Source organism: Bactrocera neohumeralis, chromosome 3, assembly GCF_024586455.1.
Source record: "Bactrocera neohumeralis isolate Rockhampton chromosome 3, APGP_CSIRO_Bneo_wtdbg2-racon-allhic-juicebox.fasta_v2, whole genome shotgun sequence".
Lineage (NCBI taxonomy): Eukaryota > Metazoa > Arthropoda > Insecta > Diptera > Tephritidae > Bactrocera > Bactrocera neohumeralis.
The window spans coordinates 32139931-32163777 of NC_065920.1; the positions used below are offsets into that span (position 1 = coordinate 32139931).

At 37.4% G+C, this 23847-nt stretch overlaps 1 protein-coding gene across 2 annotated transcripts in view; it reads right to left on the reverse strand.

Annotated features, from left to right (window-relative positions):
* Positions 1 to 15808, reverse strand: part of LOC126753893 (uncharacterized) — a 161581-nt gene extending 145773 nt beyond the window's left edge. Inside the window, exons 1-2 of one of the 2 annotated variants that reach the window (XM_050465641.1) lie at positions 15494 to 15808; positions 6773 to 7137 (exon numbers count right to left, since the gene is read on the reverse strand). The gene's annotated coding sequence lies outside the window, so the exon portion shown is untranslated. Of the gene's footprint in view, positions 1 to 6772; positions 7138 to 15327; positions 15454 to 15493 lie in introns of those variants that run through there. The other variant, XM_050465642.1, reaches the window with a different exon arrangement.
* Positions 15809 to 23847: the final 8039 nt, after the last annotated feature.

The following is a 23847-nucleotide window of genomic DNA, read 5'->3' on the forward strand; positions in this document are numbered from 1 at the left end:
TGGTAATTCGAATGAAAAAATCATTGCTATTTAGCAAAACGACGCGTTAATTCGAACTCATCAGCGTCCAACACTCGACAATTCAAAGTTGCAGAGAGAAGAGGCGGAAAGATTGTTAGTACATTTTGCGGCAAGTTCAAACTTGTATCAAGATACACGAGCCTTTGTTTTTTTTTATGATTAGTTTGACTATTTGACGCACACACTTCTCACGAATTGGTTTGTTTAGTTATTCAGTTACTGTTACTCTTTCGTTGGTATGCAGATTAAAAGTTAGCGTTAGTTATGAGCCCTATAAGGTATAAATGTTTGACGATTGCTGAAAAGAAAAAGTTAATCGAAAAAGTAGAAGAAGGTGAGAAGAAGAGTAATGTTGCAAAAGAATTTAAGATTCCTCTGAGTTCTCTCTCAACAATAATAAAGCACAAGGAGAAAATTAATGCTGCTCAAACTGCTGGAGTACGGAAAAGAAAGGTGAATTTCCTCGTCTGGAAGAAAGCCCGGTCATTTGGCTAAGACAGTGTAGAGAACAAAAAGTGTCTATTAGCGTGAATTTGTTGAAGGAAAAAGCAAAAGAGTTCGCGTCTACTCTAAGCATCAAAAACTTTGCGGCAAGTGAAGGGTGGCTTACAAATTTCAAAAAGAGAAATTGAGTTGTTTTTAAAAAAGTTTGTGGGGAAAGTGAAAGTGTTGATCATGCAGTTTGTTTAGATTGGCACGGTAAATTGAAGACCTTGATTGAAAACTATAATGCCCGAGACATTTTTAATACCGAAGAAACTAGCCTATTTTTTAAATGTTTACCGGACAAGACGCTTACTTTTAAAGATGAAAAATGTTACGGAGGAAAACATAATAAAGAGAGGTTGACAGTTTTACTTGCAGTAAATATGGATGGATCGGAAAAACTTAAACCCTTAGTGATAGGAAAAGCAATGAAACCGCGATGTTTCAAAGGAGTGAAATCATTTCCAACTGATTATCGTGGCTAACAAAAAAGATTGGATGACGACAGAACTTTTTAACAATTATTGTTAAGATCGTTTTAGAATTTCTCGACAAACAGCTAACTGCAAATATCACGGTTCTGACAGCTATTTTACTAATTGACAAAGCATGGAGAGCTGTAACACCCCTAACGATTCTCAACTGCTTCAAAAAATCCGGTTTCTTGAAAGAAAATCAAGAAAATCTTCCAATACTTATAGATGATGAAGAACCAGCAATAGAACCATTAGTTGACATCAGCGGTGTGAGTTTTTCTGATTTTATTCAAGTGGATGAAAATGTTGCTGTCTCAGGTTCACTAACCGATGGCGAAATTTTATCTGCGACAGATACGCAAAGTAACGATGAAGATGAGGACGATACATCGGAACCTTTGGCAGAGGTGTCAGTTAAGGAAGCAAGATCCTCATTTGATACCTTACAAAGCTTCTGTCTACAAAACGAAAGTGATGAAAAAGCATTGCAGGCACATTTTCTCTTAAAAAAAGTTATTGGGCAGTGTGAGCAGCAGAATTGTGCTTTAAAGCAAACCAGTATAACAAAGTTCTTTCGAAAGATTAATTAATTCACATTACGAATACATGTATGTACACGAATGTACCTCTTAATTCTTGTCATTTTTATATTAATTAATAAAAATTAACCAACACTCTTAATAATATCGAAGTTTTATTTATTTTCTCTCACAAATTTCGAACCATTTGATATTTCAAACACTCGATAATTCGTAATATTTCAAGAGTCCCTCGAGTTTCGAATTAACGAAAGTCGACAGTATTCTCTTCTTTTTGGCACTTGGGTCGTGTATGTTTTCAATATATCAAATGAAAAACCACAAATTTAGTAATACAATTATAATTTCCACGAAGTAACACCCAGAAAGAAACGTCGAAGATCCTATAAATTATATGTAATTGATAGTCTGTCTGTCCATAATTATTAATTCAGTTTTTGAGATACCGATCTGGAATTTTTCACACGTTCTTTTCTTCCCAAGAAGCAGTTCACTAATCGGAACCGCCGACATCGGACCACTATAGCATAAGTAACTGCCATACAAACTGACCGATCCAATGTATGGACGGAATCTTTTGTATTTGTAGGGTATTATAGTTTCGGTGGAACCGAATTAACATTTTTTCTTGTTGCAATTTAGCAACGGCGTGCTTTTATTTCAAATCAACCTTAGTCAGGTTCAAATTAAAGTATTTGTTTTAGTAACAGGGGTTTTCGTATCTCTGATCTCTCACTTATCAACTGTACTACCTATGTATGTTAGTAAATTTACTTTACTCTACTCTACTCCACTTTACTTTACTTTACTGCACTTTTATCGACTAAACGCTTTTCTAGTTCCTAGCTTCCATTTATATAGCATAGCTTTCTGCGCCCATCTAAACTACCGCTACTGCTCGAAGCCATATTTTCCACACGAACATTTGGATATACATATACAACATGTAGATGTGCTTTTATTAACAACACTTTATGTGGCGAGCCAGGCGATTCAACCAATGAGTCTGTGGAAAAAAGCGAAACTCTCTCGAATAGCAGACCAAGTACCATCTCCATCAAGTGCCAGCCGAATATTCGCTTGCCATTCCGTTTGTGAACTCGAGCAGCGCTTTTACCGCAAACGAAATCGATATCGTAACAAAGTTACGATGCCGCGCCGCAGCCCGAGCATGGTTAAACGGGACGCAGGTGGCGGGAGTTCATTACTTGGTTGCCAGCTCAATCGTTAAACTTAATTTGTTACCATCAGCGAGCATCAATTTCAGCTTTTCAGGTACGAAATGCGCCTTTTACCCAACAATTCGATGACGGCGATGCCGGCAAATATGTGCGGATGGATGTGTGTATGTGCTCCTATAGATATATATAACGGCTTAAGTGACGGGGCGTAAAAGCTATAAAATGGGCATGAGCAAGTAAGGGGGCTTAAGAGAAGCTCGAGACCAATTGCTACTTAAAAATTGGCAGCGGCAATGAATTTTCCGACGACACATCTCTGAAGCGCCGTACTAGTGGTGAGACACCTTAACGATTCGACGAAAGCGAACAGCAATTGGTGTAGATGTATTTATGTGTGTAGCCACGTTGCTCACATTGGGAGTTACGCTTGAGTCGTTTAAGTGGAAAATTATATAAAAATAGATATCAACTGAAAAGTATACCAAAGCGCCAAAGCCGCTTCCAGCACTTACGCCATGGTCCATTATGCTGCACAAGTGTATGGCAGACTTATGTGCTGAGCACAGAGTTGCTTCGTTTGTAGGCAGCGACATCGTTACACTAACTACTGTACTTGTGCGAGAGTTTAACAAAGGGGTTAAGCCGCCTGGGAAAACCAGCAACGAACGCTCTCTATTTTAACATCAACCTCGTCATCCGTAACAACAACAAAAGCCTGCTGTTCGCCTTTGTCATCGAATGTCGTCATTGTGTCACTACGTCATCGTTATGCTGTCGTCGTCTGCTCACGAGTTTAAATATAAGTAGCACGACATATCAAACGACCACCCTTACCCTGCTCTGTCGGCATTAAAGCGCTTAGCAAACTCGAAACTCGTGCCATCACATCTAATGAATGTCTTTCTAGTTGCCACTGCTTGATAGATATGCAGCGTGGCATTAATAGCGAAGATTTGAAGTAATTTGAGATTATTTGATTTTAATATTCACAGACTGCCTGCGTCTTCGCTCATTAACGAAGCGTACAGAGCGCGGCTGATTAATTTTGTTGCCAAACATTAATAATTCTATATTATTAATTGCTTTAAGAGAGCGTGCTTAAATATTGTTTCTGAGTTAGAGACGTCTGTGCTGTTGTTCGTTTCGCCCAATGTACTTGTATGAACGAAGAGTGAAGGATAAGGCGAGTTGAAATATTTGTCTTTGGGTCGTGGAACTTATATGTAGATGGAATCGAGCCGATGCCAAGCCTACAAAAACTAAATCATTTAATACTGCTCTCTAAAATATTTAAATTTGTCGGATTTAGAGAGTGATGTTGTAGGTGTCTGCAAATTAAATTTTCTTACCTCACTAACTTTTACCATTGGTCTCATAGCATTATTTCTAAAGCTAAGGAATTTAGAGGCTGATTTTCTTCCACATTATTCTAAGAGAAATTTCTTTATTTATATTGCTGGGGATCTTTCTCAGTTAGAGGTATTTTAGATAGTAATTCAAACCATTTTCAATTTCAAATTCTATCTAGACCAGACGGCAGATGTCGAGACAATATACTCTGTGCCCAAAAAATAAGGTGATATTTGAAATTAAACTGCGCGCGTCCAAGGATTTGGAGAATTATTTTTTTTTTAGGTTGGTAGTACTGTCAGTCACATTTATGTCAAATTTCGTGTCAAAATATTCATTTGAGATATGTGTCGTTTTGTGAGCTGCTAAAAGTGAGTTTTTCGTTTTTTGCGATGTCGAAATTTGTTGAGCAAAGAATTTGCATTAAATTTTGTTTACGGAATCAGTTTTCTGCTGCGGATACGTTGAGGATGGTGCAGAAAGCCTTTGGTGATGAGGCTATGTCTAAAAAAATGTTTACAAGTGGTATAGTGAGTTCCAAGCCGGCCGTGGACGTGTCGAAGACGAAGAGCGTCCAGGGCGACCATCTACCTCAACCGACGAAACTCACGTTCAACAAATCAAAGATTTGGTGTTGAAAACCCGTCAATTTACAATTAGAGATCTTGCTGATGAAGTTGGCATATCGAAAGGCTCAGCCAATACCATTTTGAAGGATGTTTACCGACTGGTACCGAAAACATTGAATTTTTTGGAAAAAAGGCGTCGCGTTGAAGTGTGTGAAACGATGCTTTCCGACTACCAGGGTGTCATGAGCAAAGTCGCTCAAAAATCAAGGTCATGTTGACTGTTTTCTTCGATTATCGTGGTGTTTTGCATTATGAATTTCTTCCCATTTTCAAACTTCATAATAAGAATGTATTACAAATGACTTGAATCAGATCAACAAAGTAGTTGAATAAGCATAAAAGGGCAATACCTTGGTTATCATGGGAAATTGCTATGTTATCACAGTGGTTAAATTATTCTTTCTGGTATTATGCCGTAAAATATCGAACATAATCAATATCAGGATGTGTGGTTTATTTTTTAATTTAAGCAACAATTATAATATTAAAATGTATTCATTCAGGAGACATACTATATATAAGAACTGCGCAAAATGAACTTTTTTTCAAAATTTAATAATTAAATTGAGCTGCCTTATAATTATTCACCAATGTTAAGAATAGGTAAGAGGTTTGTACAAAAAGTATAACGAATTTTGAATTTTCCCGGGCTATGTGTTTCTGATTTGCGATTGTTTTGTTGTTGTGTTGAGTACCAACAATTCACACCCCTTACTGAAGCCGACAATCTCGGTCATTTTGAATGTTTAGGTAATTTTTGTTTTGATTTCTCTTAAATTTTTGCTAATTCGATAAAAATGGATTTAGACTCTGTTCAAAATTGTTTTGGAAAAATAAACATAGCTTCGTGGACGCATTCCGAATGTTGACTGTGGCATATGTTGAAGCTACCTCGAACAAAAGAAACGTTTATCGCTCGACAAAATGTTCTCGTAGTGAATATATATCACTATATATACAATATACTTATATATATTTATGGTATCGGACAAACGTTGGATCGATTGGGTCGCCCCGAAGTTTATGCCAAAATTGCTCACTTTCGACCAAAAACTGAGTCTCGTTGACATTGCTTAGAAGATATTGGACCTATTGCGCGACGACCCAGCTCTGTTCCACAGGGTCGTGGTTTTATGGTGATGGTGTGGAAACCATCAATGGCAACCGTTATCGCGACCGTCTCCCTTCGGTCCGACCCCGTCGAAACAGCACGTTTCTTGGGCCTTCCGATGGATGACGTCAACGACAACTTAGCTAATCTTTACCATCTTAACAGGAATTAGATACCCGTTACAACAACAACAACCAAATGTATCGCGCCATATTAACCGACTATTCGATGCCTGAAATTGAAGCTCGAGATCTCGGCGACATTTGGTTTCAACAAGACGGCGCCGCTTTTCACACAACGTAGTAATCTATGAACATATGGAGAGAACATTTCGGTGAGCAGATAATTTCACGTTTTTGACCAGTCAATTGGCCATCACACGCACCGTTGGACCTCGAAAATTGAATTCAACGGATGAGCCATTTGAGGCGTAGCCGCGGCCAACAATTGATAGAGATAATCTTTACAAAATAAATGCCAAAGACTGTTCTTTCGACTGATAATAAACATTACCCTTCAATTTTGAAGTTTCTATGTTTTTCTTCAAAAAAGTAAGGAACCTCGCAATGGATCAATCTTTATAACCTTTAATCCTTGCAAGTTCGAAGAGTATAGTAAAATGTTTGGTTATACCCGAGCTTACCCCTTCCCTACTTGTTTTTTCAGTAATTCATGCTAAATCTCGTGACGATATCTCTTCAAAAAATCAGTTTTCCATGCAAGGACATGATCAACGCTAGTTTGCTATGGTGTTTTGATCTAAACAAGTTTTACGGAGATTTCACCATTATCTTGCACCATAATTAGTGCTAAATTTCTTGAAGATATCTTGTATTAGTAACATGATTTAATACCGCTGACGCTTACATATGGCAACTCCCAAATAATAATTTGCTAGATTATAATGAGTGATTTTTGAAATTATTATATTAGAAATAGCATCATTAAAAGGAAGTTTAAAATGTGTTATAAGGCTTACCTTTTTAAAATAAGTTGAGTTGACTTCCGCTTTTTGCTTTAGCGCATGCAAATAAGACTTCAGTTAGTTATTTTGTAGCTTTGAATATTTCTATTCAGCTCACAGTCAAACATCATGCCACTACACTCCACTTTCCTCCAATTAAGTGTATAATTTACAAGTGTATATATGTATGTATGTATATTTACTTTCTTCTCTTGGAACTCTTGGAGGGTGCACACTTAAACGCTCTTCAATTTAATTGCGCTGACAATTTTCGCACACACAATTTCTTTCCGCAACGCCACTGTCGCAGCTGTCGATGTTATATCGCTATACACGTATGTATGTATGTGCGTCTCACTCAAGTGTTTAACTGCATTATGCTGATGGATGTAAGATATGCCATTTAAAAGCTATAAAAGCTCACTGCGCTCAAGTCAAACGAACGAACATGCATTCGAAGCAAATTGAAAACATGTGTAAACAACTCAAAGCACAAAACACAAAACACAAAACAAAATCAAGTAGAATGAAGGACAATCACAACAACAATAGTAATAACAATAAAAACAACATAAGAGGCGCAATAAATGAAAAGGCATCAAAAGGAAAGTAAAGATTGTAAACACGACACTCTTGACGCCACCGAACACATTTTCATTTAACTACTTTGCATATCAAATGCACTGCTCGGTGACTCCTCGACTCTGCCGCCCTGACCCTGTGCAACCACACAACGGCGGACGTCAATTCTTGGGTCAGCACAAAGGACAAAGCTGCACAGCTGGCCGTTGGTAGAGAGCGATGCTTGTGCTTACACACTGACCAGCGAGCCGCCTTGAACTTATACGCCACCGCAGCCACCGCTATGTACCCTGTGCCCCATACATATACTCTCTTACATGCGGCTGAGACCACACATTGCCAATTACCTAGCATTTATCCCCCCTCTGGTCGCACTGCTGCGGTCCTTTAGCCTTTGCATACCTGCAGACACCTGTGCAAGGTCCTTTTGCATGTTCGCATTATTCATTTCTCACACCTCGCTGTCGGCCAGCCGGCTTGCTAACTCGACATTTGTCGTGGCAATGTGAGAAAATGTGGAGAAATTAAATACAAATGGAAATAGAAGTGAAAATGAAAATAAAAACTCCTGACCCTTAGACGTCTCGAGTTCGAGTGCGTATATATGTATATCCGCCTGGCAGCACTGTCGTTTCTCATGCGCTCACTCAAAGTGTAAACACAATGGCTACGACAGACTGCAGCGGCACGACAGTGAACTGAAAACGTCGTTGTTCATATTACTACATGTACATTTTGAGAAGCAACAACAACACAATGGCCGGCATGTACACAAAACAACGCAGTTGTCCATTTTGTATGTACACAATTTCGTTGTGGCCATACTAATTCCTTTCACTTCAATGAAATTTTAATATTTTGTTCAAAGTGAAATTTTTTATGCAAAAAATAAGTAAATAGCTCAATATTTTTGCTTTAAATTATCAATTGTTATTACAAATGATATAATAGAGCTATAATATAGCTATTTTATGCTTTTATTTGTAAAATAACGTCAAGTTTGTTGAAGCTGTGAATAATTTTACATTTTACATATTAGTGGCATCACCACTCTACCTCCTCTTTCTATCTTCCATTCTACTGTCAACTCTACTGTCGTCCTACTGTCGTTGGCAAAAATAGGAGCAAATTGAAGTTAGCGAGAACGACAACTGTCGGCCTGCAGTCGTGTAGTTGTGCAGCTGTCAAAATAACACTGACCATAAGAATGTGTGTATTTTAATATTTGACAGATGTAGTTTGCAGTCTGTCGTAGCCATTGTGTTTACACTATCATTCATTTATTGCGCTTCATTTCTTTTCTTATTTCCTTACTCTGTTTTGTTTTTTGCTTTTTTTGTCTCCCTCTTTCGCTCGGCATTTCCATTTTGCGTGGCAAAATGCTCCGAGGATTTCGCTTATTCACACTTATTAGTCTGAGGTTCTGTAAATATTTGCATACTTCGCACGTCTTGAGCGTTTTCCTTTTTAATTTTTTCTTGAGCAAACACACCCACACTGACATACACTCCTCTCCATCTCTCCCCACCTGCCCACCGAGTTTTACTGAGGTGGTTTATAAAATATAAGCATACATCTATATATAAGTAGTATATCCTATAGCCTGACGGCTTGTATTACACTTCTAAGATATGGTCGAGAGATTCGGGGAGTTCGCGGGGTGACGGTTAGCTGCAGCGGTTGATGGCCCGGCCGCCTGTCGGCGCTGAGTGGCGCGACTGCGATTACCCGTCGAGCGTCTACCAGAGGGCTTAAAGCACAACTACTTAAGCAGTCTGATATACAAACACGCATACATACATACAAGCATGCATGTATGTGTGCGACTAAGTATTTTCGCATTATGCACAGCCCAGGTGTCGAGTGTAAATGAGTGAATTTCTTTTTGCACAACATTAAGTCGTGGCAATATTTAAATATTTTATACATTACTATTATTATAGCAGTCAGTTATTGCTGTTGTTGTTGTTATTTTATTTTATGTTTTTGTTTTTGTGCTTCTTTCGTGCTTTAATTTTTGCGTGTGTTTTGCTTCTTCATTAAAGGTATTTGCATGTTCGTCACGCTTATCCTGTCGTGACTTTCGCTTCTTCGTGGACTTTTTAAATCTTAAGAATCGCCTCAGGTATGTTTTGGGCGTTTGTAAATGGAGTTGATTTATGCACGAGATTACACGGCATGGATTAAAATCGCTGCAGGGCTATAACTCAGCCAAGTTATTGAATTTGGATTTTTGTTTGGACGAAATGAAAACACTCAAGCACGTTAACTGTAAAATTATGCAGTTGCTTGGCATAAAATAAAAATCCCTATTTGGTGGCAATTAGTGGGGAGATACATATATTCAAGTGGACTTGAATAGAACTTTTTTTGGTAGAAAACAAACCAATTGGACGAGTTATTGAGCATCAATATTTTTGTTACTTAGCAACTATTAAGGTTTCTATGGGTCCACTACTACCACAGCGTTCCTCTGGTCGGCCTTTCGACAACATCAGAGATAACTTTAAGTAGAAGAAGCTCGGTTCCCTACCTCAGCAAGCAATTATAAACAGTCTATTCAAGGCAGAAGTTCTATAATGAATATTAAATATTCAAAGTTTCAACTTCACTTCCACTGGGTGTCAGGTAGCAAAGGCATCGAGGGCAATGAAATAGTGGACGAGATTGCCAAGAATAGTGTACGGCTAACATCCGAAAACGTGGCCAACATTCGGAAACGCAGGCATTGTCTTTACGACGATCTGGAGAGAAGTATGATGAAGAAAATCTAAAACCCATTGAAACGAGCTACCTGGGAGCAAAACTGCAAAAATCATGTGCAAAGCGGTATATCGGAAGTACACAAAATTATTATTGACACTCGATAGAAGAGACTATAGGCACAAGATCGGAACACCAACTGGTCACTGTCTGGTGGCGACACACACCCGCATAATGGGGTTGACAGATCGATAAGACTGTAATGTCTGGAACAAGGCACCATGGAAACAGTGCAGCGTTTCTTGTGTACTTGTCCCGGATTGGCACGACTACGCTGTAAGCATGTGGGATCCAAAAGAATACCGATATTGTCAATAATAATAAATTCGTGTCAAGCGCAGACATCCTAAAGGATGACAACTGCTCACATACCTAACTGAACTGCATCTGGTATCGCAAATTATAAAACTGTTTTATGCTTGACTCATTGGCCTACCAGATCGTTTACCTTTTGTATACTTAAGTTATTTAAGCTGAATTTAACCAGAAATTCTAGTTTATATATAATTTACTTTGATACACAAACAGAAAATGATTAAAATGGGTCAACTTTATTCTTTGGTAAGGTTAGGTCAGTTTCGATGGCGGATCCAGAGCCCCCACTTGGACTACTACTTGCAGTACCGTGGGAATCCAAAACAAACTCCTCTATTCAATTTTATAAGTTAGCAAAGCGCCTTGTGACCAAATCAAATTTGCCCACACGCCTAATTTCCATTCATACCAGCTCGGTGAATATTTGAAAGCATGAGTTCAAAAGTATGTAAACCTTGATCTCGCAACGCCGGACAATCCAAAAGGAAGTGTTGATATGTTTCCACCTCGTATTTCTCCATAATGCTTCTACAGCTGGCGTCCGGTTAAATTATCAACCTTACGGCATGAACGCCGATTGGGCAATGACCTATTAGAGCCCCACAACTAGGGAAATAATAGCCTTACTGAGAGCAGAGAACTCACTACCCAAAAAAATCTTATCGTGACTCGAACGGTGCTAGGCATTCCTTAAGCAGCCCTGGTTTTAAGCCTAGTATCAGCGCCCTGCTGTCGTGCTATTGTGGATCGTCAAGTCTCTAAAGAAGGCTGCACTTCGAACCCTAATGTCAGCAACAAGTAGTTAACTAAGACAATAATAATCTTGTCAAAAGAATAAAAAAAAACGAAATAATTTAAAATAATGCTCGCTATCAAACTGGATTCAAATAAGCACTACAACAATAACATCGAAAAACAAAAATCTCATATCGGAAGTGGATTGTTAGATAATTAGTTTACAACCTCTAACTCTGATGTCGTGACTATTTGTCCAATGCGCTAAACATAAAAATATTGTTTCATATTACTGCAATTCGGATTCACAAAAACGTAATCAATACAAACTTAAAATCTATCATCATAATTTGGTAATCAAAAAATTTATGTATGAGTTGAGAGCTTATTATATAATATTGCTGAACAATAACGCTTAACGCAGCCCTTTTGATCTGCTACTTAGAAAGCTGCTCTCATTTCTTCAAAAAAAAATCTTGTTTTGTACATTAAAAAACGCTAAAACATTTATTTTGATGATATAAATACATAAGAGATGAGATTTAATCGTGCACAAATGGGCATGGCAAAGTATCTGTTCTTAGAATAAAAACCCTTCTTAAGAAATTTTAAATGTAATGGCAATTGTTGCCAAGTCTGTGTTAGTTTTAAAGACAAATTTTTGACATAAGAGAAATAAAAAAGAGCTAAATAGACTTTGTAATTCTAGTAGCAGTGCGCGCAGCAGATATTTTGTAACAAAATTGAGTGATCTCTCAACCACTTTACATGTTCTCATATCGTAGGCAAGTTAAAAATGTCATGTACTGGAGGCAATTAATGATTAATGATACACTAGAAGGCTTATAAGCAATGTATTGGAATGACTCGACCTAAGTCAATAGTAAGTATTACACTCCAGGAGGAATTTAAAAATTACTATTAAAAATTTCGTTGGATCTTGATTTTCAGCAATTCTTTTGCTTTGGAAAATAACCCACAAAAGCAGAGTATGTTTCTAACTTTTGTTAGTGGCACTGAAACGTTAGTAACATATAATTTGATTGGCACTGTGATCAATACTTTGAGAGCCATTAAAAATGGCCTTAAAAGTATGCAATGTAACTAAAAGCATGAACTGTCGATGCTGTCATTTGAATAAAAAATTTGTTCAAACACAACCTTGAAGAAAGTGAAAACTGTGCTATAGCTATAGCTAAGCAACAAAAAAAAAATTGCTGGCATAGCACATCAAACTAACACGTTAAAAATAATTTTTATTGTAAGTTGACTGTAATAATGACGATTTATGTAAAAGGGTGATCCATAGCGACGTTCCTTACTCTTTTGAAGAAAAAGCACAGAAATTTCAAATTTAATGGAGAATGTTTATTGTCATTTGAAATAAACATTTATTGGCTTTTTTTTCTTGAAGATTATCTCTTTCAAGCTAAAAATTTTTCAATTGTTGCAGAACGTGAATTTTCGAGATAAAGTTGAACAAAACAAAACGTTGTTCAGGCGGAAGTCTTTCCGTGATGAAATGTCAAACAATACTGAACAAAAATAACATGACAGCTTGACACGACTGACGCGTGAACTGTCAAAAAAACGACTATTAGAAAAAGTACGTCTACTTAGATCACCCGTTATTATTATGAGAAAATAGTGTGTCATATTTTTCTAATATCAAGTATATTTTTTAGCTTTTTAGAACAGGTGTGACAAAACAAATATAATTCCGGAGGCACACGTCAACAACATCAGTAAAAACTACAAAAACGTAGCTCTCACTTCTCACGCAAAGTGTTGTTCTTTGAAATGCTGTGTTTGTTGTAAAAGATGCTTTTCGGCACAACCGGAGGCTTTGACGTGAGCAACCGTCTTTGAAACTATGTATGTATATATATATATTTACAAGCAAAATTCTAACTTATCATTGTTTTCACTGGTATTGGGAAATTTTTCCACCAGACCTTACCAATTTTCGAAATAATTGAATTCTTGGGACATATACTATATATCAAAGTGATTACACCAAATATCTCACCCTCTCAGTCATTTTAGGTTTTGTTTTCTGTCTTGCTCAAAGTCCACTTAAATTGATTCGTTAATTAAGATTACGTAAGCAGGGATGTCCGCTGGGTTTGGGGCCCGCCACGTAAAAAACACCACCAGAGAAAGCATCAAAATAGCTTCTCGTTGTTGTAAACTCGGCTATAATTGCGAAAGCGCTGTCTACGCCAATAAACAAGAAGATGAAGCACAGTATTGTGAACAAAAAACTACACCAATGATAAAATGTTTGAATTTGAAAACAAATTTTGAGTATTTATTTAAAACTGTATGAAAATTACAATATTTCAGTCCTCATATTAGTTTTATATACTACTTAGTGGGCCAAATTCTGTCAGTTCTTTTATTATTAATGAATGACATGACAAATGCTTGTAAGGAAGTTCGTCATTGAGAATGAATTCGATCCAAATCTGAGCAAAGCTTTAATATTCCGAGAATTTAACTGCTATAGATTTTAATTTCCAGAAATTAATCAATTGGTTAGGTTTGAGAAGAATTTCCGAGTTCTGTTTCAAAATTTCGAATATATATATATATATATATATATATACTTCGCGTGTTTTTCAAATACATACATTTTTTTTCTGTAAGTTGGTAGCACTGTTAAAAAATTTTTATTAGTATTTGAGATACGCGTCGTTTTGTGAGGCTCTAAAAGGGAATTCTTCCTCTGAATTTATTGAACAAAGAAGCGCAATAATGCACCATCTCAGCCTGCATTGGTTATTCGTGATCATTTCGCCACATTTTCAACTAATATCGCGCCGCAACCACCACATTCGCTTGATTTACCCTCGTGTAACTTCTGGCTATTCAGCAAATTCACACCACTCCGAGAACACCGTTTTGACTCAGTTGAGGATATAAAAGCTGAATCGAAGAAGGTTAATTTAATCTCCCCATGACATGTTTCTCTGCAAGAAATGAGCAATGGATTTTTTTCTTTCACTTAAAGCCTTGGCATCGGACAGGAAAGATTTACAAGATCTCAGTGCTTTAAAAGTCATAACTCATGAAATTTTAGAACATATGACTGCAGAAAATTTGTATCAAGACAACAATGTTTTACTGCTTTCAACTCTCTGTGAAGATGTAACATTATTTTCAGCTATCGGAATGTCATGTACACAAAGTCTATCTAGTTCAACGATATGGTTTTGCAAGCAGATCTTGTTTTGGATTATTAACGAAGAACATGGAGAAATTGCGTGCAAACTGGATTCTGCTATTATTATTAAAGCATTTCGTGAAAAGCTTAGCACATGAAAAGTACCCGCCTTGCTTCGGTGCGCGCTAATCGATCTTCTCGGTTCGAGTTTTACGAACCCTTGCAATAAAGTTTCGTACAAATGGCAACTGTGCCTACTATATATAAATAGTACGAACTTATTCCCTGGACTTAAAAAAAAGTTTACAGAAAATTTGGCTAACATATTATTCGCGACTTCCGAGTCTTCATATATGTACATACATATATCCATTTATATCTATTCACATGTATATAAGTAGAATGGTCTTGATATCGCTGATGAATTTTAGTTATTTCAACGAATATTGCTCTCACATAAACGAGCAAATAAGAGTTACAAAAATGCTGAATAAAAAATTATTTAAATATAATTAAAAAAAGTTACTTAAATACTGGAAAATATATGTATACCACACGTAGACACAATCTTCTGTGCACACAAAACCAACCATGGGGCCGTTAACCGCAGCACCACCCACCCAGACATACCGTTATTATGTATTGTATGTACGTTTATGAGCGCGCCCACATGTCACTCCAGCACATGAGGCACACGACTTTAGTTCTTCGCATTTATTTTGCTCGCAAACAAGCAATTTTATGTTTCTTCATTTATTGTCACCCGCCATTTGTTGGCGCTTGGCTTGGCTGTTGCCTCGCACATTAACATAATCAGATTTTTGGATTGAGTTCAAATCATTGCTAATGCCTCTTGTGGCCATTCAAACACACCCACATGCCACATAACATACATAACAACAACAACAACAACTTGCGTTCCCCTATAATTTGCTTGCCACACAAGGCACACATTTTTGCTGCCAACGCTGATGCGGCATTTTGCCATTTTGGCAGGTATTCTGCTTACCAGACGCAATTCTAATTCTGTCGTGTCGACAATTTATTTAAAATTGCCAAAAATATGGAAATTAGAATTAATAAAAAGCTATGAGCATCTCGAATACTACGAAAACGGTTTGCTTGCACTTTTTCAGCAAAATAAATGCTATTACTGCTGTTTGATTTTAGTTTACCGTTATTTTATACGAAGATAATCTCATTTAAACATTGGTGTGTAATTTTATTAACTGATTTTAATTATTTTTTTTTTTCTTTTTAATATACATATATTGTTTAATTCACTATATATAATTTTATTCGCTTTTCACTTCAACATTTATTGGTTTGCAAATATAATTTTCATAAAATTTTAATTGCTTCACTTGAAATCTCCATGTGACACATTCTAACTTGCTTTAACTGCCTTAAAGGCTTTAGTTTTGGCTTTGATTTCAATTTGAACTGCAAAGTATGCGCGACAGCACTTGCCACAACACTAACATGGCCACGCTTCCGAGTTAACTGACTTGGAACGTGGCAACGCTCGGCTACGAACATCACATGGCAGCATTTTCCGTTGAACGAAGCGCCAAAAACTCACCACAAACGAGCGACAAAGCGCGCGAACAGCCGAGTGTTAACGGCCTGAGCGAATGCTTGTGAGCAAACAACCGCATACGAGCTAGTATTCACCAACTGTGGTGTGTTTGTGCTCCCCTGCGGTGGTTAAACTCTCAAAATGTTTTGCCGAAGTTCTCCGCTTCAAGAAAGGGGCCGCGTGTCAAGTTGAACGCACTTATTATGCGGACGCCACTGCGTATGAGTGACATTGTACCGGCTTTGGTGAATATCTACTCCAATACCACCCCTCAAATAACGACATTTATAAATGTCAACACACAGAGCTTGAGTCACTTCTTGTGTCTCCACAATCGCGCTTAATTGTTGCACTCCTTTTTACCTCCGCGAGGTACGGCTTTTGCAACTTTACATGCTGCATTTAAGCCGAGTTTGGTAACTTTATTCTGCGAATTTTATTGCTTGACCCGCAATGTTTTTCGTTTTTGCATATCTAAATTTCACAGCCGCTCTTCGGACTGCAAATGCGCAAACAAATTTCAACACAAAATTGTCAGAAGTGTGACCTGACGTGCCCTCGTAGCACACACGATACAGTTTTTGTTTGTTATTGTTACAACTATGCTGTTGCTTTACTGGTTGTTTGTTGTATTTATGTACGTTCACTTCGTGTGCGCCACGTCTGCGTCTGCCCCTCTCCTGTTCTCGCCAGCAAAGTGTCTCCTCTTATGTCGCATACAATTTTGTTGTAGTTTCGCTTTTTATGTCTGTGTTTCGCGCGTCTGTTTCATCGGTCACGTGACCCTTGTCCACGCGATTTCCAACAACTGATTAAACTGTCAAATACACAGATTGGCTACAGACAGGTAACGAGCTCATAAAAAATACAAAAAGAAAGAAGAACGATGTAGTGGTCCGAACTAAATGGATTTGCCTGGTGGTGAATGTGGGACGCCCAGCGAATACATACGAAGTTTAGGGAATAAACAACCGTACATAAATATACGTTTATTCGAAGGAAGAGTCAAGCCAATCAAAAATCATCGGACATCGTAATTAACTGGCAAAGTTTACTGATGACTCACAAATACTTGTGACACAACGGAGAGGAAAATTACATCTGTCCGAAATGCGAATTGACGTCCGTCAGAAATTAACTAGCATTTCAAATCATAATTTTGCTCAACCGATATTATCAAGTCCGGTGTTATCTTAATAAAAATTAAATAAAAAACAAAAAAAAATGTGTCCACTTCGGTTGCTGCTAAGCTATAATACCCTTCAGAGCTGTATTTTTATGGCATAAAAAGGTATAAAAGTATGTATATCTATTGTGATTTAGATCGGTCAGTTTAAATAGTAGCTATAATCTATAATGGTCCGTTCCAAATAATATTTACAGAGAATATAGCGACACCTGGAATAATAATCTAAGCAAAATTTGGTGAGAATTTCTGCAAAAAAAGTTTTTATACAAGAGCTTGAATTTGATCGGTCAAATTGTGTGGATGATATATGATATAGTTGACCGACGTGAAAAATTTCTTTGATAATTATGGCGACACTTTGGATAATATTCTATGTCAAATTTCTTGAAGATACCCCGTCAAATGAAAAAGCTTTCCATACAAGAATTGATTCCGATCGTTCAGTTTGTATGACAGCTGTATGCTATATTTTTTGATATTTGATTGACAACAGATGCTTATTCCATTACATGATCGGCCGGTTAAGCAAAGATTCCGCCATGGATGTTTGGTATGAGTTCGTCATTGGTCCGAGAATACTGACTTTTAAATAACCTGAATCTGAAGTTATATCTGAACATCGGGATACTCAGTCAATGTAATCCTTTTCATCATCACAAACTCCATTGGAGATAATTACGTTAAATTATTTGAGAACCGTCACAGGTCCAAAAAAAAATATAAGGGTTTTTTCTTTCGCGTACTTGTGTGCTTAAATTGGCTGTTAACAGTAGCAAAATCAATTTCCAACAGGATACGGACCCTAAATACACATTGTATCTTGTAAGTGCAGGGTTGTTATGGAAATAAAAATAACTCCATAGGTCCCGCAATCACTAGACATTAATCCTATTCAAAATATCTGGAACTTTTTGGAAAACCGTATTCGAAAACATCGAATTTCTTCAAAATAAGGCCAAAAAACTGGATCTTCGACTTAGTGGATCAAAATATCCGGAAATAATTCTAGAAATCGAATGGGGAGCATACATTGACGTCTAGGGACAATAATAGTAACAAAATGTAGGCGAAAATCCGCTAAAACTATTGTAATTACTTTTGATTTATATAAATAATCATTGGTGTATGTAAACTTTTTTGATATGAATTTGGCGCATTTTAAGCTTTAGCATTAATTTTTTTTTATTTGTGGTTTGTTCGTCGAGAGAGGAGTTTACTTCTCAATTGCCTACTCAGTCCGAAGTAGCACCTGTTGGCAAGAGTTATCCTGCGTTGGATTTCTAGGCTGACATTGTTGGTGGTATTTACACTGGTTCCCAAATATACGAAACTATCTTCAACTTCAAAGTTATGACTGTCAACAGTGACGTGATTGCCAAGTAGCGAGTGCGACGACTGTTTGTTTGATGACAGGAGATACTTTATTGGACCACTATAAATGAAGAGGATGGTGAAACGAGTTGAATTCCAAGTCTGTCCATCCGTCCGGGCAAGGTGTAACTTGAGTACAAATTGAGATATCCTGATGAAAATTGGTACGGTATTTTTCGGATATAAGAGCCGAGAGAATTGCTCAAAATTGAAACACTTTATCCGGGGAAGTCTTATATAAAAACCCCGGATAATGCACTTTTAGGGCTTATATGAAAATCCCGCTTTATGTACCTTTTGAGGCTTATATAAAAGTGCACATATGAAACAACCACTTTTTTAAGCTACGAGTATGTAAATATTTATTAGATACTTTTTAAAAGTAATTTAGTATATGTATTCATCACTACATAGTGATAGTCATAGTGAACAGAAAAAAAAACAAAAGTAAAGTTCATATAAAAAACCAACCATAAAAATATAAGGAACAAATGAGATCTTTGTCACCCATGCTTGAAAAAATTTTGCACAGAACGAAGTCTTAAAAAATTACATTTTTTTAAAAAACAAAGTCTTAAAAAATTACATTTAAAAAAAAAAATTGTTATTTTAGATTGGAAAGACATCTCATTATGGAGAATGTCTCCTTCCATGCTTTCTAATTCAGCAATGTATTTATTTTTTGGCAGGAAGTGGGCTCTGAGGCTGTAAATGCAATACAGAACTTCTGCAAGTGACGGTGTTTTTAGCATTTCCTCAGTTTCCTATTCATCTTCAGACCCGTCATTATCAATTTGCAGTGGATCTGCTTCTGCATCAACAATCCTCATCAGTCCAATTGCCATAGCATGCATTGTCGTCATCACATACAATATACTTATGTTTCAAATGAGCTTTGTGTATTTGCATCTGCCAGGCTCTCAACGATTTTTTCTACTTCAGCAATTGTATCTTCAAATTTCTGATCAGTGGGTGTAGTTATAAATTTTGCCTTTCCTTTTGTTACCAGCCATCCTGTAAAAAATAAACCCTAATAAATTTTGCAAACATAAAAATTATTTCACTTACACTTTTGCCAAAGTTTCACATTTACCGCCATTAATCAACAAACATATGTTTTTACAGATTGTCATACCGCAAAAAAAAAAATCAAATAAGTGTTTTCAGATTTTTCATTCTTATATCCGGGGAGGGTTTTGAAAAACCTTCTTATGGGAGGGTTTTGAAATCTCGATCGGCAACCTTTTTGGTGACGCTCGCTCTTACGTAGTAAGTAAGAGTGAGAGGCCTCCGGGAATCGAGCGAGAGTGAGACGGTCTATCGGGCGAAAGTGAGAGGCCTTCGTGTATCGTGCGAGAATGAGACGGAAGACTTTCTGTCTTTCACGTCATTCTCTGCGCTCAGGCGGCGTCGCGATCGCGGAAAACAGCTGTTGGTTTCTAACACAGTGATCATAAGCAACGTATCTTGTTTTTGTGCCTGCCTTCATTACTTAAATCGAGAGTTTTGTGCAAATATGCCGAAGTCGGGTGCAGAAAGGACAAAAAAGAAAAAACGGGCGAGTGAAGGAATTGATCAGAATAGAAAACGGAAAAAAAGTAGAACTGAAATTGAACGAGATAGCAGGGAACGGAGGCAAACACGTGCTAACCTCTTACGTAACAGTGTGGACGATAGTGTAAATAATCCAGAGAATGAACTATTAGCAACGACTTCGACTCATCCCCCTCCTGATTGTGATGTACATAGTGGTGATCGATTACAATATTCAGACTTCAATAAGTTTAAAACTGGACATAAGAACTTTCACCGTGATTTTATAAATAATCCATTCGGTTTTACGTGTTGTGTATGTGATAGATTATGGTTTAAAAATGACTTGAAGACTCTATCCGTTGAAAATGAAATTCGTATTCAACAAAAATTTCCAGAATTCAGAAGTAATAATGAGCTGGCATGTACCAGCTGTCGCCAGGCTTTGAGGAGAGACAAAAATCCAACATTGTCGAAATTGAATGGCTTTGTATATCCCCCGATCCCTTACTATCAAGAAGTGTTTGACACGTGATTAAAATGCTTTCTCTTCCTCTAAACACAGAAAATTAAATAATCCTTGCAGATCCAATCATTCAGTTTCACTTCTATCGCGTGTCTTCATGACACGCCTATTTTTTTTCAATATTATAAGCGGGGAGACCTTTTAAACGGGGAACACATTAACCGGGGATTTTTCTGTACATTGCTTATGTGGAGTTTTTTGTGACCTGATTTTATTTCCTTATAATCGGGGAAATCTTTTAACCGGGGGGGCTTATATCCGAAAAGTACTTTACACATGTTTCCCAGCATAAAACTAAAGCGGAGTTCGCAATAGCAAGGGCACCTGAGGGTAAAAAATTTTGAACAAGTTGGCATGGTCCCGCCCCTAATACCATACAATTGAAATTCTGAGAAAATCTTTGGAGTTGGAAAAGGCTTACGCTGATTCAGTTTTATTAAAAACACAAGCCTGCGAGTGGTACAAAGTCTTCAAGGAAAAACCATGCTAAAGCCGCGCAAAAATCAGGGTGATGCTCATTGTTGTTTTCGATATTCGTGGTTTAGAATTGGAATGAATTTGTTCCGGAGGAACAGGCGGTCAAAAAGGAGTTCTATTTCGCCGAATTGAGGCGTTTGCGTAAGAACATCCGTCGAAAACGGCCGCAATTGTGAAAGAACAATTCATGGATTTTACACGATTATAATACACCATCGCATCGAGCCACGATTGTGACAGAATTTAAAGCCAAAAACACAATGAATTCTATCGAGCAATCATCTTATTCACCAGATTTGGCTCCGTGTGATTTTTTTTTTGTTCCACAAACTGATATTGCCGCTTCGTGGAATTCGATTTCAGGCGATCAAAGAGATTAAACAAAATTCGCTGAAGGAGCTGAAGGATATCCCAAACAGTGCTTTTGAAAAGTATTTTGAGGGCTGGAAAAATAAGTGTAATACATCTGGTGGAGATTACTTTGAAGGCGGCAAAATAAATATTGAATATAAATAATAAACAAACTCCCATAATACATTGTGAACTGCCACGGAATTTATTTTAAAGTGTATTTCAAACGGATGCATTTTATTCATTTCAATATCTGATCTTTCTGCAGGGTATGGGAGAGGTTTGAGAAACTGAGTTATTATGAAAATATTTACCATTGAATTTCCAATTTTAGCTCACTGAAATCTGCATTATTCTTCGTTCGATGACACCTACGTGTTCTGCTATGTAAAAGGTACAAGCAAATAAATATTATTTTCTTATTCTTTCATAATACTTATGTCCTTTTGATCATAGACGCAACTCTAACACAGTCCATCATTTTAAAGCCATGTCTTTCGGTTACTCTTTTTGTTTCCAAAAAGCTTTCGCTCGTATCTTGTTTTGTAGAGACAAGAAACCTAACCTATAAAGGTCAATATTATTAATTATACAGCCCACATGTACACATGTAAATCCTGACCTTTCTGAAGAAAAATCACTCGTTATACAAATATCATTAGCTATGCCATGGCTTTTTTGGCTGCAATCGAAACTATTATATAATTTAAACAGTTACAAGGCGCGTAGACACTGCCGCTCGAGCAATAGTACTTAAAGCCAGTATCATAAATCATTTCTCAAACCGAAACTGTCAAAAGTTGTGTAGATTTGGTCACGTTAAATATGTCGTTTTACGCAAAAGCCCCACTCACCCCGACCACCTTTGCGACTCCACAGCTACTTGGGTGGGTATGTGTATGGAAATCAGTAGGTAGGGCCATCAAGGGAATGGCATTTTCGACACCCGTTGGGGGACGTTCTGTCGAAGCGACGCCCGGCGTGTGGTGGCCTCCACAAGGACTTGTCGGGTCACTGTTGGCGGCAACCGTCGCAGAGCAAATGAATAATGATGAAATTATTATCAACAAACAATCGCAAAGTGTTGTTGTTGTTGTGACAGCTTTCCTTTAGTTACCGACAGCACTGTCGTAGTTTATTATTTTTGAAGCCGATGTCGCAAGGGTAAAAACGAGTGTTTTTGGTTTTATTGTCGTGTAACCGTTGTCCGTTGCTTGTTCGTTTGCGGATTTACTCCACATCCACTACATCCGTTCTTCCACACTCCGGCACGCACACTGCCGGCCTAACATACAGACGTCAACTGAAATATCATTCCTTGAACTTATTTCTGTCTTCGCTGGGCTGCTCTGATACTGCGACGAGGAAATATGAAATCCGATTTAAAAGAAAAGCTCAAAAATTGCCATGCATATTTATTCCTGTAATGGCTTGGAAAACGGTGGCAACAACAATTAAACATGTCAATAAAGCAGACAATGAAAACGGTTTATGCTTTGTATAATTTTTCGCATTGCGAAAATGCGTATGGGGCTCCCGAAGCGGGCGCAATGAGCTTTCGTCGATAATTGCTGGGATTCGCAATGAAATTTTGATGTCTGCTTGTTGAGGCCAATAACTATTGTTTATGGATATGTAAAGCAGGGGTGTATTAAAGTAGTAAATAAATGTATAATTGATTTCGTTGTTGAGCTTTTAACCCAAAAAAAAAAAACGAAAGAAAAAACTGCAAATCAAACAGGAAAGAAAAACTAGTATATTGGAGAAATAATGTTGAAGAAACTTATGTTGTGATATATGGCTCTCGGTGCAACTAACAGTCCCCGACACCAAGCCACAGTAAAATTATATCCTTTAAGTCGTGGAAAATGGGAATATAATCGAAGTTCTAACTGAAACTTCCGATCCCAATTTCAGATTTGGTGCCATGCACTACCTAGTAGTCAGAGGAGTTCAGTTTTATAGGTCTACTTCAAGTGTTGCACCTGCTATAAAAGTCCAAAATAATACTTTCGATAAAAAGTTGGCTATAGGAATTGGGCCTACATAGCAAAATGGGGGATGGGGGGATGGTTTTATACGATTTGAACGAGATTTAGACAAAACGTGACCCACTGTAATTGCACTATTCCGGCAAAGTTTGGCTTGCGTACCGGAAAAAAATCAGACGGAACTACAAGGAGCATTCCAAAGTAAACAGGACTTTTAAAAACAAAAACAGAACAAATGCTTTTTTTTCGGCAAAATCAATTTATTTTATCCATATAGTCTCCTACTGCTTCAAAACAACTTTTGCACGGTCCAAAAGCATTTCGAACGAGTGTTTTAGCTCGTTGGCCGCCAGTATGCCGGTGCAAGCCTTTTGAAGGGCTTCTACGTCTGCATAACGCTTTCCTTTCAACGGCAAATGCATTGCCTTAGCAAGGGAATACGGGAAGTGGTTAATGGTAAAATGTGATTTTTGGTCAAGTAATATCGGTCACAAGCGTCGATCGATGAGATC